The following is an 11,388-nucleotide window of genomic DNA, read 5'->3' as shown; positions in this document are numbered from 1 at the left end:
CATACATTACATATGCATGAGTGAATGAGAACTTATATCATCATGGGGGGGGGGGGGATAAGTTTAAAATGGAAGTTTCACTTGCTGTCCAAGTACACTTTAACGCTGAAAGTAAAGTCATGTTAACCCGTTGACGGAGAGTTCTGAGAATACTCGGGCAGGTGTCTGTGGGAAATACAGATGTTCATGTTATAGCAAAATCAGTCCATCTGTAACGGGTTAATGGTTGCAGCTTCAAGGCAAAAGACACACACATACACCGACAAAAGAAATTGAATACATAAATTACATATGCACGAGTGAATGAGAACTTACATCATGATAAAGGGGGGGGGGGAATAAGTTTAAAATGAAGTTTCACTAGATGTTCAAGTGTACACTTTAATGCCGAAAGTCATGATAATGGTTGCAGCTTCAGCAAAGTTGTGGAATATATGTTTTCACAACATTGTAATATCCATCAGAACTATTAAATCTGCAAGTTAGCTGATGCTGCCATGTCAACAGTTCCCAAGTCCTCTACTGATCTGCAGACAAATCTTCTGTCAATCTTGCTTTTTTTATCGAATGAAATGTATTAAAAAAAAAAAAAAAAAAAAAAAATGGCATCCTTCACATTAAATCAATGTTGAACTATTATCACCTCGTAATGATGACCTTCTGGGGGACAAGTTATAGGTGTCGGAGTTTCTCAATTACTAACCAAATATGCGAAATGTAACTGAAGCATATTTAGGTGATGTTCATTATTCCAAAGGTTCGATAATCCAAAAATGCAAAAAAAAAGAAAAAAAAATTGTTTACTTGAAAATGAAAGCAACCTCAATACTGTTAAACTTTTGGAATTACAATCCTCATTTGTTTTTCAGATTAACAAACGTTCGGAATAACGGACCTTCACTTCATTTTGGAATAACAAACATTAGGAATAATGAACCTTCGAAATAACTAACTTATTTTATATAATAATGAACCTTCGAAATAACTAACTTATTTTATATAATAATGAACCTTCGAAATATCTAACTTATTTTATATAATAATGAACTTTAGCAAAATATTTCTGTATATCAAATTAGAAATTCAGTTAAGAGGGAGTATTATCATGTTTCTTAACTTGTATCCATGGTTGCCACCAATATCAATGCACATTCACGAGAAATTTTAAAGGGATGGTACAGTATTGGTGGAGATGAGAATTGGGCTTTTAACTTTTTGCGAGATACCAAGAAAACACTTATGAAATAGAACAGAGCATATCATTTAAAGAGGAATTCAAAATTTATTTGATGAAAATTGGGTTTGGAATGACTGAAAAATCCAAAAACAAAGTAAAACAAAGCAACCGTAATAAAAGGTGGGTCCCACACTTTATTAGAATCGCTCTGTTTTGGACATCTCAGCCATTTCAAAACAAATTTTCATCAAATCAATGTTGAATTCCTCATGGAATTACATGCTCTTTCATATTTCGTAAGAGGTTTCTCATTATCTCACCAAAAATGTTAGAGACCTGAAATCAGGTCTCAACCAAAACTATACAACCTTTTTTGCAGTTGTTTTTTTAACTTTTTTCCCATGCTGAAGTGGAACTGAAAATATGTGCCCCCAAATTTCAAAGAACAAAAATGTACAAATTAAATTTAAAAAAAGAAGCAATTCAACTTCAGAAAATGAGTGACAATCAAATTTGATGGACAGCAGCAAAAGAAAAGAAAGCTAATTATGACTGTTAATTTCTTGGTTATCTATTAGTAAAGTACTATAAAACCAGGAATTTTAGCATGCATTTTAATTTCACAAATTTCACAATGAGCCAAAATTTGCAAAATTATAATGCATGTGAAAGTTCTTGCTTACACTATGATACATTGGATGCCAGTGGCAATATGCAAAAATTGCATGCTGCGGAAAAGGTAATCAGCTCCAATTTGTAAAAATGTCATGCTGCAAATATTTCTTGCTTTACAGTACTTGTACTGTCGCTGATTCTTACTAAAGAATGACATGCAATATTGCAAGATGTTGCCAGCTCATGGGTGGATTTGGGGGAGTTTCCAAAACTATTTGCTGAATTATTCTAGTGCCAATCTTCCCCTCTTTTGAAAGCTGGGATTACTGTTGGAGCCAGTCTCTTTAAAGGAGAAGTCCAGTCCAAATATAAGTTAGTCTGATCAAAAAGAGTAAAATTTTATGAGTTCAACAGTTAAAAAAAACAGTAAAAAAAAAAAAAAAAAAAAAAAAAAATTGACTAAAATTGGATGAAAACTAAGGAAGTTATGAAATTTTGAAGTTTTGTTAATTTCTCCAAAACAATTCTTGTACAGTGGGTATGAATATGCAAATGATTGAGCTAACCATGTCATGCCCTCACAATTTTCCATTGATCGTGTACCAAAAAAAAAAAAATAATAATAATAAAATTGATCAAAATCCAGTGTTTCTGTCAGTCAAGTCTGAAACATGATGTTACTCAGCTGGTTGAATGACTTCAGAATAGTGATCAGGTAGATATATGAGGATGTGAGCCTCGGACATAACTGCGCTTAAATGAAAAACTGGAAATTTCAAAATTTTATGTACAAACTATATGGTAAGTTGCGAGGGAATGACATGCTCACTTTCCCATTTGCATTATATTCATATTGACTGTTCAAGAACTGTTTCCCGCAAAATAGCAAAACTTCAAAATGTCATAACTTCCTTATTTTTCATCTGATTTCAATCAAATTTAAACCGTTGAACTCATAATATTTTACTCTTTCTTATTAGACTAACTTATATTTGGACTGGATTTCTCCTTTGAAGCTGAATGCTCAAGGAATAATTTTCATGGTATCACATCACAATTTGCTACATGTATGTGTTTTTGATATGACTGCTACACAAAATGTCTTGTGTGTAGCAGGTGTTTTTCACATAGGATTGTACACAACTTTGTTTAAAAAATTCTGTCATGATCAAAACTGCTGATCAAATTTGAGAAGTAGAATGATTTAGGTACCTGATACTCATCGCTTTATCTGTCATCAGAGGAGATTCACATGTATCTGCAGGCTCTGCTACAATAGAACATTTATCACTTGATCGATTATTTAAAGGTACCGTTTACCATTGGGAGCAGTGATTTATAAAAATGTTCAAGTTATCACATTTGATGCATATGTGTAGGTCAGTTGTATCACAAAATATCCTACCATATAAACATTTTGCAATAAAGCCTAAAATATGAGGTACACATGTATCACTGATTTTCTCAATTAACCATAACTGTAGGTTTATTCTAGAAACAGTTTTATTATAACTATTGTTCACATTCTGTATATCTAGCAATGCTTAATATTGATTATACTGATTAACATTTTTGCATTGGTTGTTTGTATCCTAACTTACATTTTAAAACTATTTTTAAGCACTAAAGTTGGGGTTTTGTTTCATCTACAAATGGTAAAGAATGAATTTAAGCACTGCTTTGTCATCTGTCAAAGAGAATAGACAGAAATCTGTACATAGGGCTTTTATTGCCAGTTGTGCTTGTTTTATTGTACTTAAAGCACATCTCATTAACTGAAAGATGTTTTCATGTGTCACAAGAAAATTATTCCAGGTAGACCTTACCAGTTTCATTTACATCGTAGCAAAATATGATTTTTTTTTTACAGTGATGTTTTGTTTTCTCTTTACCTTGATATTGGCATAGCAATGTATTCATTGCCCTCAATGTGTATTCTTCCTGATATTGATCTTGGGTTATTTTAGCAATTATGCTTCTTTGGAAGTACTAAATAAAACAACAATAAAACCTTGATGTCAGTCAAAGTAGTGATGAAGAAGTCACATTTACAATGCAACCAAAGACTGGCATGAAAGGGCATGGCTGTGCAAAGATATTGGCTTTACAATGTGGGCGGGGAGGCTCGTTTCACATCAAATGCACGATGTATTCTTGGAATATCAGAATATTAATATGAACCTGCCATACTCCTACTCCGAATCCAACAAAAGCTAAATGAAATGCCACAATCAAAGGGCTTCTCATGAACAGCAGGAAAAATAGAAGAAGCCTGGGCTACATTTGGAGAGGCACTTCAACACACTATCAAACTGTAGATACTAAGATATTACTTGGGCTATAAGGAACTTAGAAGCAGCCATTACACAAAGTGTTGCTATGGTGATTAGTCAATCATCATCCTTCACTGTGATTGCCAAATTACTTACAGTACCAAGTCTTCTGAATCTTGGTATAGATCTAGGAAATGTGACACATAATTCAAAGAGGAAATTGCACAATGTAGTCTCCATGATACTCAACTTTGGTTGATTTTTTTTTTTCAGTTAATTTCAAAGAAGCACTGACTACCTCTGATTTCCGAAGGCATTTTGCATTTCACATTTCACAGGTGCCACACAATGATCCAAATCCATTCTAATGGAGTATCCGTTCAACCATGTATTAAAGTTATTCCTGAATATCTTGAATGAACACAGGCTTGAGGTGAAATCTGCAAATGGCCAAAACAAGCATAAATAGCACTGTACATGCATGGGAGACCTGAAATTGATCTGCTGCACTGTTGGATTTGTCCCTGGATGCAACAATACATGTTTTCCAGCATTCTCCAGAATTCCACTTCTAGTCTGCTTCTCATTCCGCTATTCATCAAAACCTTTCGGCACTATAAATACATGTAGCTCCGCCGATTACAGGATGGGACACGAGTACTTACATCTCATTCTTATGGCAGATACATAATACATGTTTGCTGTTGCTTCACTGGAAAATGGATGTAAACAAATACTGGAGTGACGTACCATACAAAATGTATATAAAAATATATATTGTACTGTGCCCAGACAGAGAAAGAAACCAACACAAGTATAAATATACAGCATGAGCACAAAACTGGTTGCAAAGCCAAAATGAACAAATCTCACTATGAAAGAGTTCAGGGAAAAAAGTCAAAAAGTAATTTTTCCATAATTTGATTGTGTTCACTTTAATGTCTTGTTGTGTAACAGCAAATTGTGCGCAAATGCTTTCCTGTGCAGTTGTTTTCCAAAGGATCCTCACTTACATCATTATCCCAAGGCATAAAATGATGCATAGCCTCAACAACACAAAGACATTTGAGAAAACAGGTAGTTGAATGATAACAAAGGCCGAGGCACTCCCTTGCCAACCAAGTAATGTCCTCAGAGTTTGCATCTATTCACACTTCTGAAATCACAATAAAGCATGTCCAATATTTCTGACAACCTTCCGTACGCAACATGCTCAAAGGAAGCAAACATATTTTGTAATATTCCTTTTGTTCATTTTGATTCCTCGCGGCATTATCCAGTCGTCTTGGGTGTAAAACATTTTATGTGTGTATTTTGTTTTGCTGTTTTCTCTTTCAAACGAATGTTATTCTTAGCTGTGCACTGATTGTGTGTCTACAAAAGAAGCTATTTGTGATATATGTACCAAGTACGCTGCTGATTTATACCTCAACAGTGAACTGTCAATGATGATGAGTACCATCGTCTATACATAAAAATTTAAAATCAATCAATTCAAAGTCATTAATGCAAGATGGGGGGGGGGGGGGGGGGCTTTAAAAGGCAAACCAGAAAAGCAATTAAACCTGATGTAACATGTAAATAAGAGGAGAAATATGACAAAGAACTGAACAAAGAACAAAGAACATTCTATAAATGGTAACCCAACAAATCAAAATGGCGAAGGCAAATGTGTGGTTGCAGTGATTTGTGATCAGTACAGTGCAAGACCAATTAGGCTCCTGCACCGAGTGATAACTGAAGGATGACTTGCAGAATTGATGAGGTATGATCAAGGCTCACTTCATGCCAACCTGTTTATGGGGAAGATACGCTCCTCCCACGCCCCCATCGGTAATTAGTACCGTCTCTGAAACTGTCCGTACAATTACAGCTATTGAACGCAGAACACACTTTGCATTCAGCACGCAGGTTCATGGGGCACATATTTTTTTTCGTTTATCGACATTGCGACTTCAACTCTCCCGTGCTGTTGCCATTTTTTCTCAAAACCTCACGCTCTCACGCTCGAGTATGAAAGTCTCTCGCTCTGACCGAGACGCATTTTCTCCTGCCCAAATTTAAAAGGCTAGGCTTAGGACAAGAGAACATCTATAAACCTACAGTTGCAGTACTTGAAGAAATCCATCTCCAATTTTATCAATTTTATAAGAAAGAGAGAGAAAAAACTAGAAATGTCGCTACAGCGACTGGTTATACCCCCGCCAAACAACATTTCATAAGCTTTGGTCAAAACAACATTTCATAAGCTTTGGTCAAAAAACTGAGGAAGTAGCTAAATCCGCAAGATCTTTCCTTGATCTTCTGCCATTAATATGCCGTTACCATGGCAACGTACTTTCGGGTACTGTCGAAAAATGCGTCTTGCACATCTACAACCAAAGGCACACATCTGTACCAAGTTTCATGGAAATTGGGCAAAAACTGAGGAAGTAGTTTGCAACACAAAATTTTCCATCATTTTGGCTCATAATATGTGAGCTGTTACCATGGCAACATACTTTTTGTCACCGTCAAGAAATGTGTCATGCTGACCTATATCCTAAGACAAACATTCAATGTGAATTCCATGAGAATTGGAAGAACACTGATGAAGCAGTTTTGCCATGAAGCATTTTGCCCTATATTTTACCAATAACATGCCGTTACCATGGCAACGCACTTTTTGCCACTGCGGAAATATGTGTCTTGCACATTAACATATTCAGATGAACATCTGTACCTAATTTCATAAAAATTGATCAAAAACTGTGGGAGGAGTTCGCGACGCAAGATTTGTACCCATTTTTGCCCATAATATGCCGTTACCATGGCAACGTACTTTTGGGTACTGTCAAAAAATATGTCTTGCACATCTACAACCCAAGGCACACATCTGTGCCCAAGTTTTATGGAAATCGGTTGAAAACTGAGGAAGTAGTTCGCGACGCAAGATTTGCAACGGACCGACCGCCCGCCCGACCGACCGCCCGACCGACCGCCCGCCCGACCGTCCGCTGATTCCTATATAAAAAATCCCTGCAAAACAGTGCGAAAGTCATCAAAATCAGATAAGAAATACATGTAAGGAAGTTATGACATTCTGAAATTTCAAAATTTTTGGGAAATTACTTCTTGATCAGTTGTTACAAAAATATCAAATCAGAAAATTGATGTCATGCTCTCACAATTTCTTGTTCATTTCAGTTGACAGAAATGACTAAAATATCCTATTTCAGCTGTATCTAATATAAAAATTGCCTTAAAACCACTCAAAAAAACCCCCAAGAACAAATGTTACATTTGTAACTGATATATTTTGGTAATGGAATATGCTTTCACCTGTCCTGGCTAAAAATAATTCTGAATTTCATACAGATGTAACGTATGATGTACATGAAAAATTGTGAGGGCATGACATCATCAACTCACTCATTTGAATATTCATATGGACTGGTCAAGAAATGTTTTTCTGAAGAAGTGGGAAATTTCAAAATGTCATGTTTTCCTTATTTCTTATCCAATTTTTGTCATTTTTTTTTTAAATCTGTTCGGAATTGTTTTCTCTTTCTTTTAGAGTTTATTTAATTTTTGGGGTCTGCGCCAATTTGTACAATATACAAGTGTACAGTCAAATCTGCCTGAGTGGCCACCTGTTCACAGCACCCACCTGCAATATGAGGCCAAAACAAACTCCCCTGCCAAAAAAAAAAAAAGAATACAAGTTCAAGATCCTATATAATTATAATGAGCTGCCGCCATTCACTGTATTCATTTCCCACAGGCAAAATTTCACTGCCAATGACAGTCACAGAGTCAAGACTGCACCCCCCCCCCCCCCCCCCCGTGTCAGCCTATTAAATTGTTCCCATTCTTCCTGCCTGAGTTTCTGCAACTCGCATAACAGCCCGTCTATTTAAGGGCAAAGTAATTTGTTATCTAAGAGCAAAACAACACACTGTATCTTGCATCAGCTTATTGTATTTCTATTATATAACTGGTAACACCTCAAAGGATTTTGTGCATTAATTAATGTATTTACAAGGAATATTAGTGCATCACATGTACACAAAATACAGACATTGCATTTGTGATAAAATCAAACTGACACCTTTCACGTTTTCTTTGGGAGGCTGCCACGCACAGGTTCGTGTGTATTTTGTTCAATACATCATACACATTAGCACAACTTTCAATTTCTACTAAGAGAAATTAAACAATTTATACTCTCTTTGTAGACACCAAATTGTAATCCAGCATTAAACTTGTCTTGAAAGCCATGATCATGTTGTTGGCCCGTCGATGGCCTCAGAAGCATTTCTTTAAATGCATTGATGGATGGTTGGAATAGACTATCAAAGAACAACTGTCATCTGTAATAAAGACAGGTGGGAGTTAGCATGTTATGTCTGACAGTTTTTCTTTTAAATCTAACGCCCCTACATGGCAACTAAATGATTTTGCAATCCAACTAATCCAACACTAGTCAGCTTCAATCATGTGTCTGTCTTTGCAAATATCTTGTGAATTAGAGAGGATGTACACGAATAATGGAGTTGTTTGTGAATGAGTTCAAGAACACGTTTCTTGTCAACCACATGTATTTTCCAGTACAGATAGCAGACCTCAGTCACGTTTCTCCTCAACATGTTCCGAAAAACATGTCTGGACAATCTTGTTCTGGAGGTGTTTATCCAATCAACTGCGCTCAAATCTGGGACCCTAGTATGTACATGTTTGCAATCTGAACAGTTTAACCTTCCACAGTATGGGAATTTAGTGCGCTGCTTTCCAATCTTACCTCTCACATGAGACATTTCACTTCTGGGAATGTTTTTGTTTGTGTTTTCTTTTAAATCAAAAATTAAGAGGAGATCCTGTGGAAATGAGTATTGCTCCCCTGGCGTATGCTAGGAAATTTAACGAGGCCCTTCGGTTAACCCGCTGAGGACGAGTCCCAAGTATACCATACTCCGGCAAGTGTCAATGGGAAATGCGTGTTGTAGCAAAATCAGCCCATCCTCAACAGGTTAATAAAACTTTGTGAAAAACAACCAGTGTCATGCATTGCGTGAGTGGATATATTAAAGGAATGGGTCCCTATACCAACTTTGAAAAGAAGAATCTTCTTGAAGCAAGAAGTGAGTGAATGTGCGAGAACTTACTGAATTTACACAGAGGTCTTTGCACTCGTCATTATAAGATCTTTGAATTTTGTTGCTGTCATTCTTTATGTGGCAAAGTGTCTGTGGGTGTGTTTCAACTCACTTCTGGTGCAGAATTATGGTTTCCGAACAACTTTCAGGGAGTTTTGGGCAGTTTCATAATACGCAAAGCTGTTTTGATTATGGGGTTAGAAACGTGTTTCTGAAATGCACAAAAAAGAGCAATCACAAACGCCTTTCAGCCAAAAACGCCTTTCTGTTGAGTCAATAAAACACAAAGTCATTTTGAAACACATACTGTACGAGCTGAAATTTTCGGGTACAGATATTTTCGCGAATTGCTACTTGGAGGACATTTTCGCGTGTTGTTAATTTCGCGGTTGCGAGGGTCTAACTGAACTTAATTATTTGCATGTTATTTTCGCGTGTTGTTATTTTCGCGGTTCAAAGGCGATTCGCAAAATTCGCGAAAATAAAACCACCGCAAAAATTTCAGCTCATACAGTAGCTCCGATATGCCCTACTTAATGTGTAATGTAGTAATGTGAAAGTAGCCCAAGACAACTTTTTAAAGAAATTTAAGTATGTGTACATTGTATTTATTGTAAAATTTGTGTTTTCTTCTGAAAAAAGTTTGTAAAATAAGTTCAGAAATAACCCAGGGTTTAATAAAACACTGAAAAACATATGTCATTAATAGTATAATGAATCAGATATTTGAGAAAAGTACTTAAAAATGCTTTATGAATATAAACTATTACCAAAAAAAAAATGAAATTCCAGAAATAATGATAAATAATGTTGCTACATGGTAAAGAAAATATTTCATATTTCATGTATCCTAATATGTGCAATATTCAATTTCTTATTCATTTATTATGAGAACTATTCTGCACTAGTACGTAAAAATTACAAAAGTTATTATATTAATTTTAAAAGGTGTTGATAATGAATGTTTATTCCACCAAGTGATGTTTTTACAAATTTTAGAAAAGTGTGGGTGTGTGTTAGAAAATAAATATACAATTTTTGGACAAGTGCAATATTATTACGAATAGCCAGTGTGGATTCAGTACAAGTAACTCCACATCTTCTGCCATTATTGAATTTGTTCATAAAGTTGTTAATGTTTTGGACAGTAAAAATAGTAAAGATAGGATTACTATTAACTACCAGATTTAAATAAGACATGAATACTCTTAAGTCATGCAATTTTGCAATAATCAGCTTTCTAGATATTGAATTTGTAGAATACAAACAGACTTTACCTGTATGATCTTTAATATCAATCATAAGCAATATATTTTTTTTTTCATTCTAAGCTGTAAAAGCAGAATTAATGTAGTTTTAAAAGATGTGGGTTGCCAAAGTGATCCATTAGGCCTACTCCTTTTCTAATGAATTGCATTTATGATGTTATTTGCACAGATGCAATTAATTATTTTGTGCTTAGAAACATTGTATTAAGCGCATTACAAATGTAATGTATTATCAACTTGTGAATAATGTAAGAACAAATTATAACACTTGTACAAATCAGATTGATATAATTTTTGTAAACAACATAAAGATTACTAAAGATACAATGTACATTAACAGACCAAAGTAATAAAAAAAAAACAAACAGGGGATACAAGCTTTATCTCTTGAATGAATTTAATAATGCTGTTGTTGTTGTTGTTTTTTCAGATTGGTAGGCTGTGAGTGTGTGGGTGTGTGAAGGTTTGTACTATTTTGCCAAAATATGCGATGTTTCTATTATCAAAAATACTTTTATAATGTATTGATGAAATTGATTCATCCGGAGACCAGCTGAAGCATGCATTGTAAAGTTTTGCCTTCCTGCCTCTCTCCCGAGACTTTCCAACTAGTACCCTGCTTCCAGTATTTCCTATGAATGTTCTTGTAATTCTCTAGCCTTTTGTCAAGGCCCTCTCGCTGTAATGGGCGAGCGAAGCGAGCCCAGCCGAGCGCCAGCACGAGGGCCTTTTGAGATCTGCTTCACACATTATTATTCATGACACGTGAACCCTTCTGAATACTCATTTTAATGGCTTCCGGTCAACCAATGGAATGGCGCGCTCCCCACATCCTCAGCCTTGGTGTCGACATGCCTGTTCGCATGCATCACTGACCACCCGAGGAGGTCTGCCACGGAACTCTACACACTCTGTGTGTA

The sequence above is a fragment of the Diadema setosum genome, chromosome 11 (assembly GCF_964275005.1).
Source record: "Diadema setosum chromosome 11, eeDiaSeto1, whole genome shotgun sequence".
In the NCBI taxonomy this organism is placed as follows: Eukaryota; Metazoa; Echinodermata; class Echinoidea; order Diadematoida; family Diadematidae; genus Diadema; species Diadema setosum.
Note: the sequence above shows the minus strand (reverse complement) of the source record.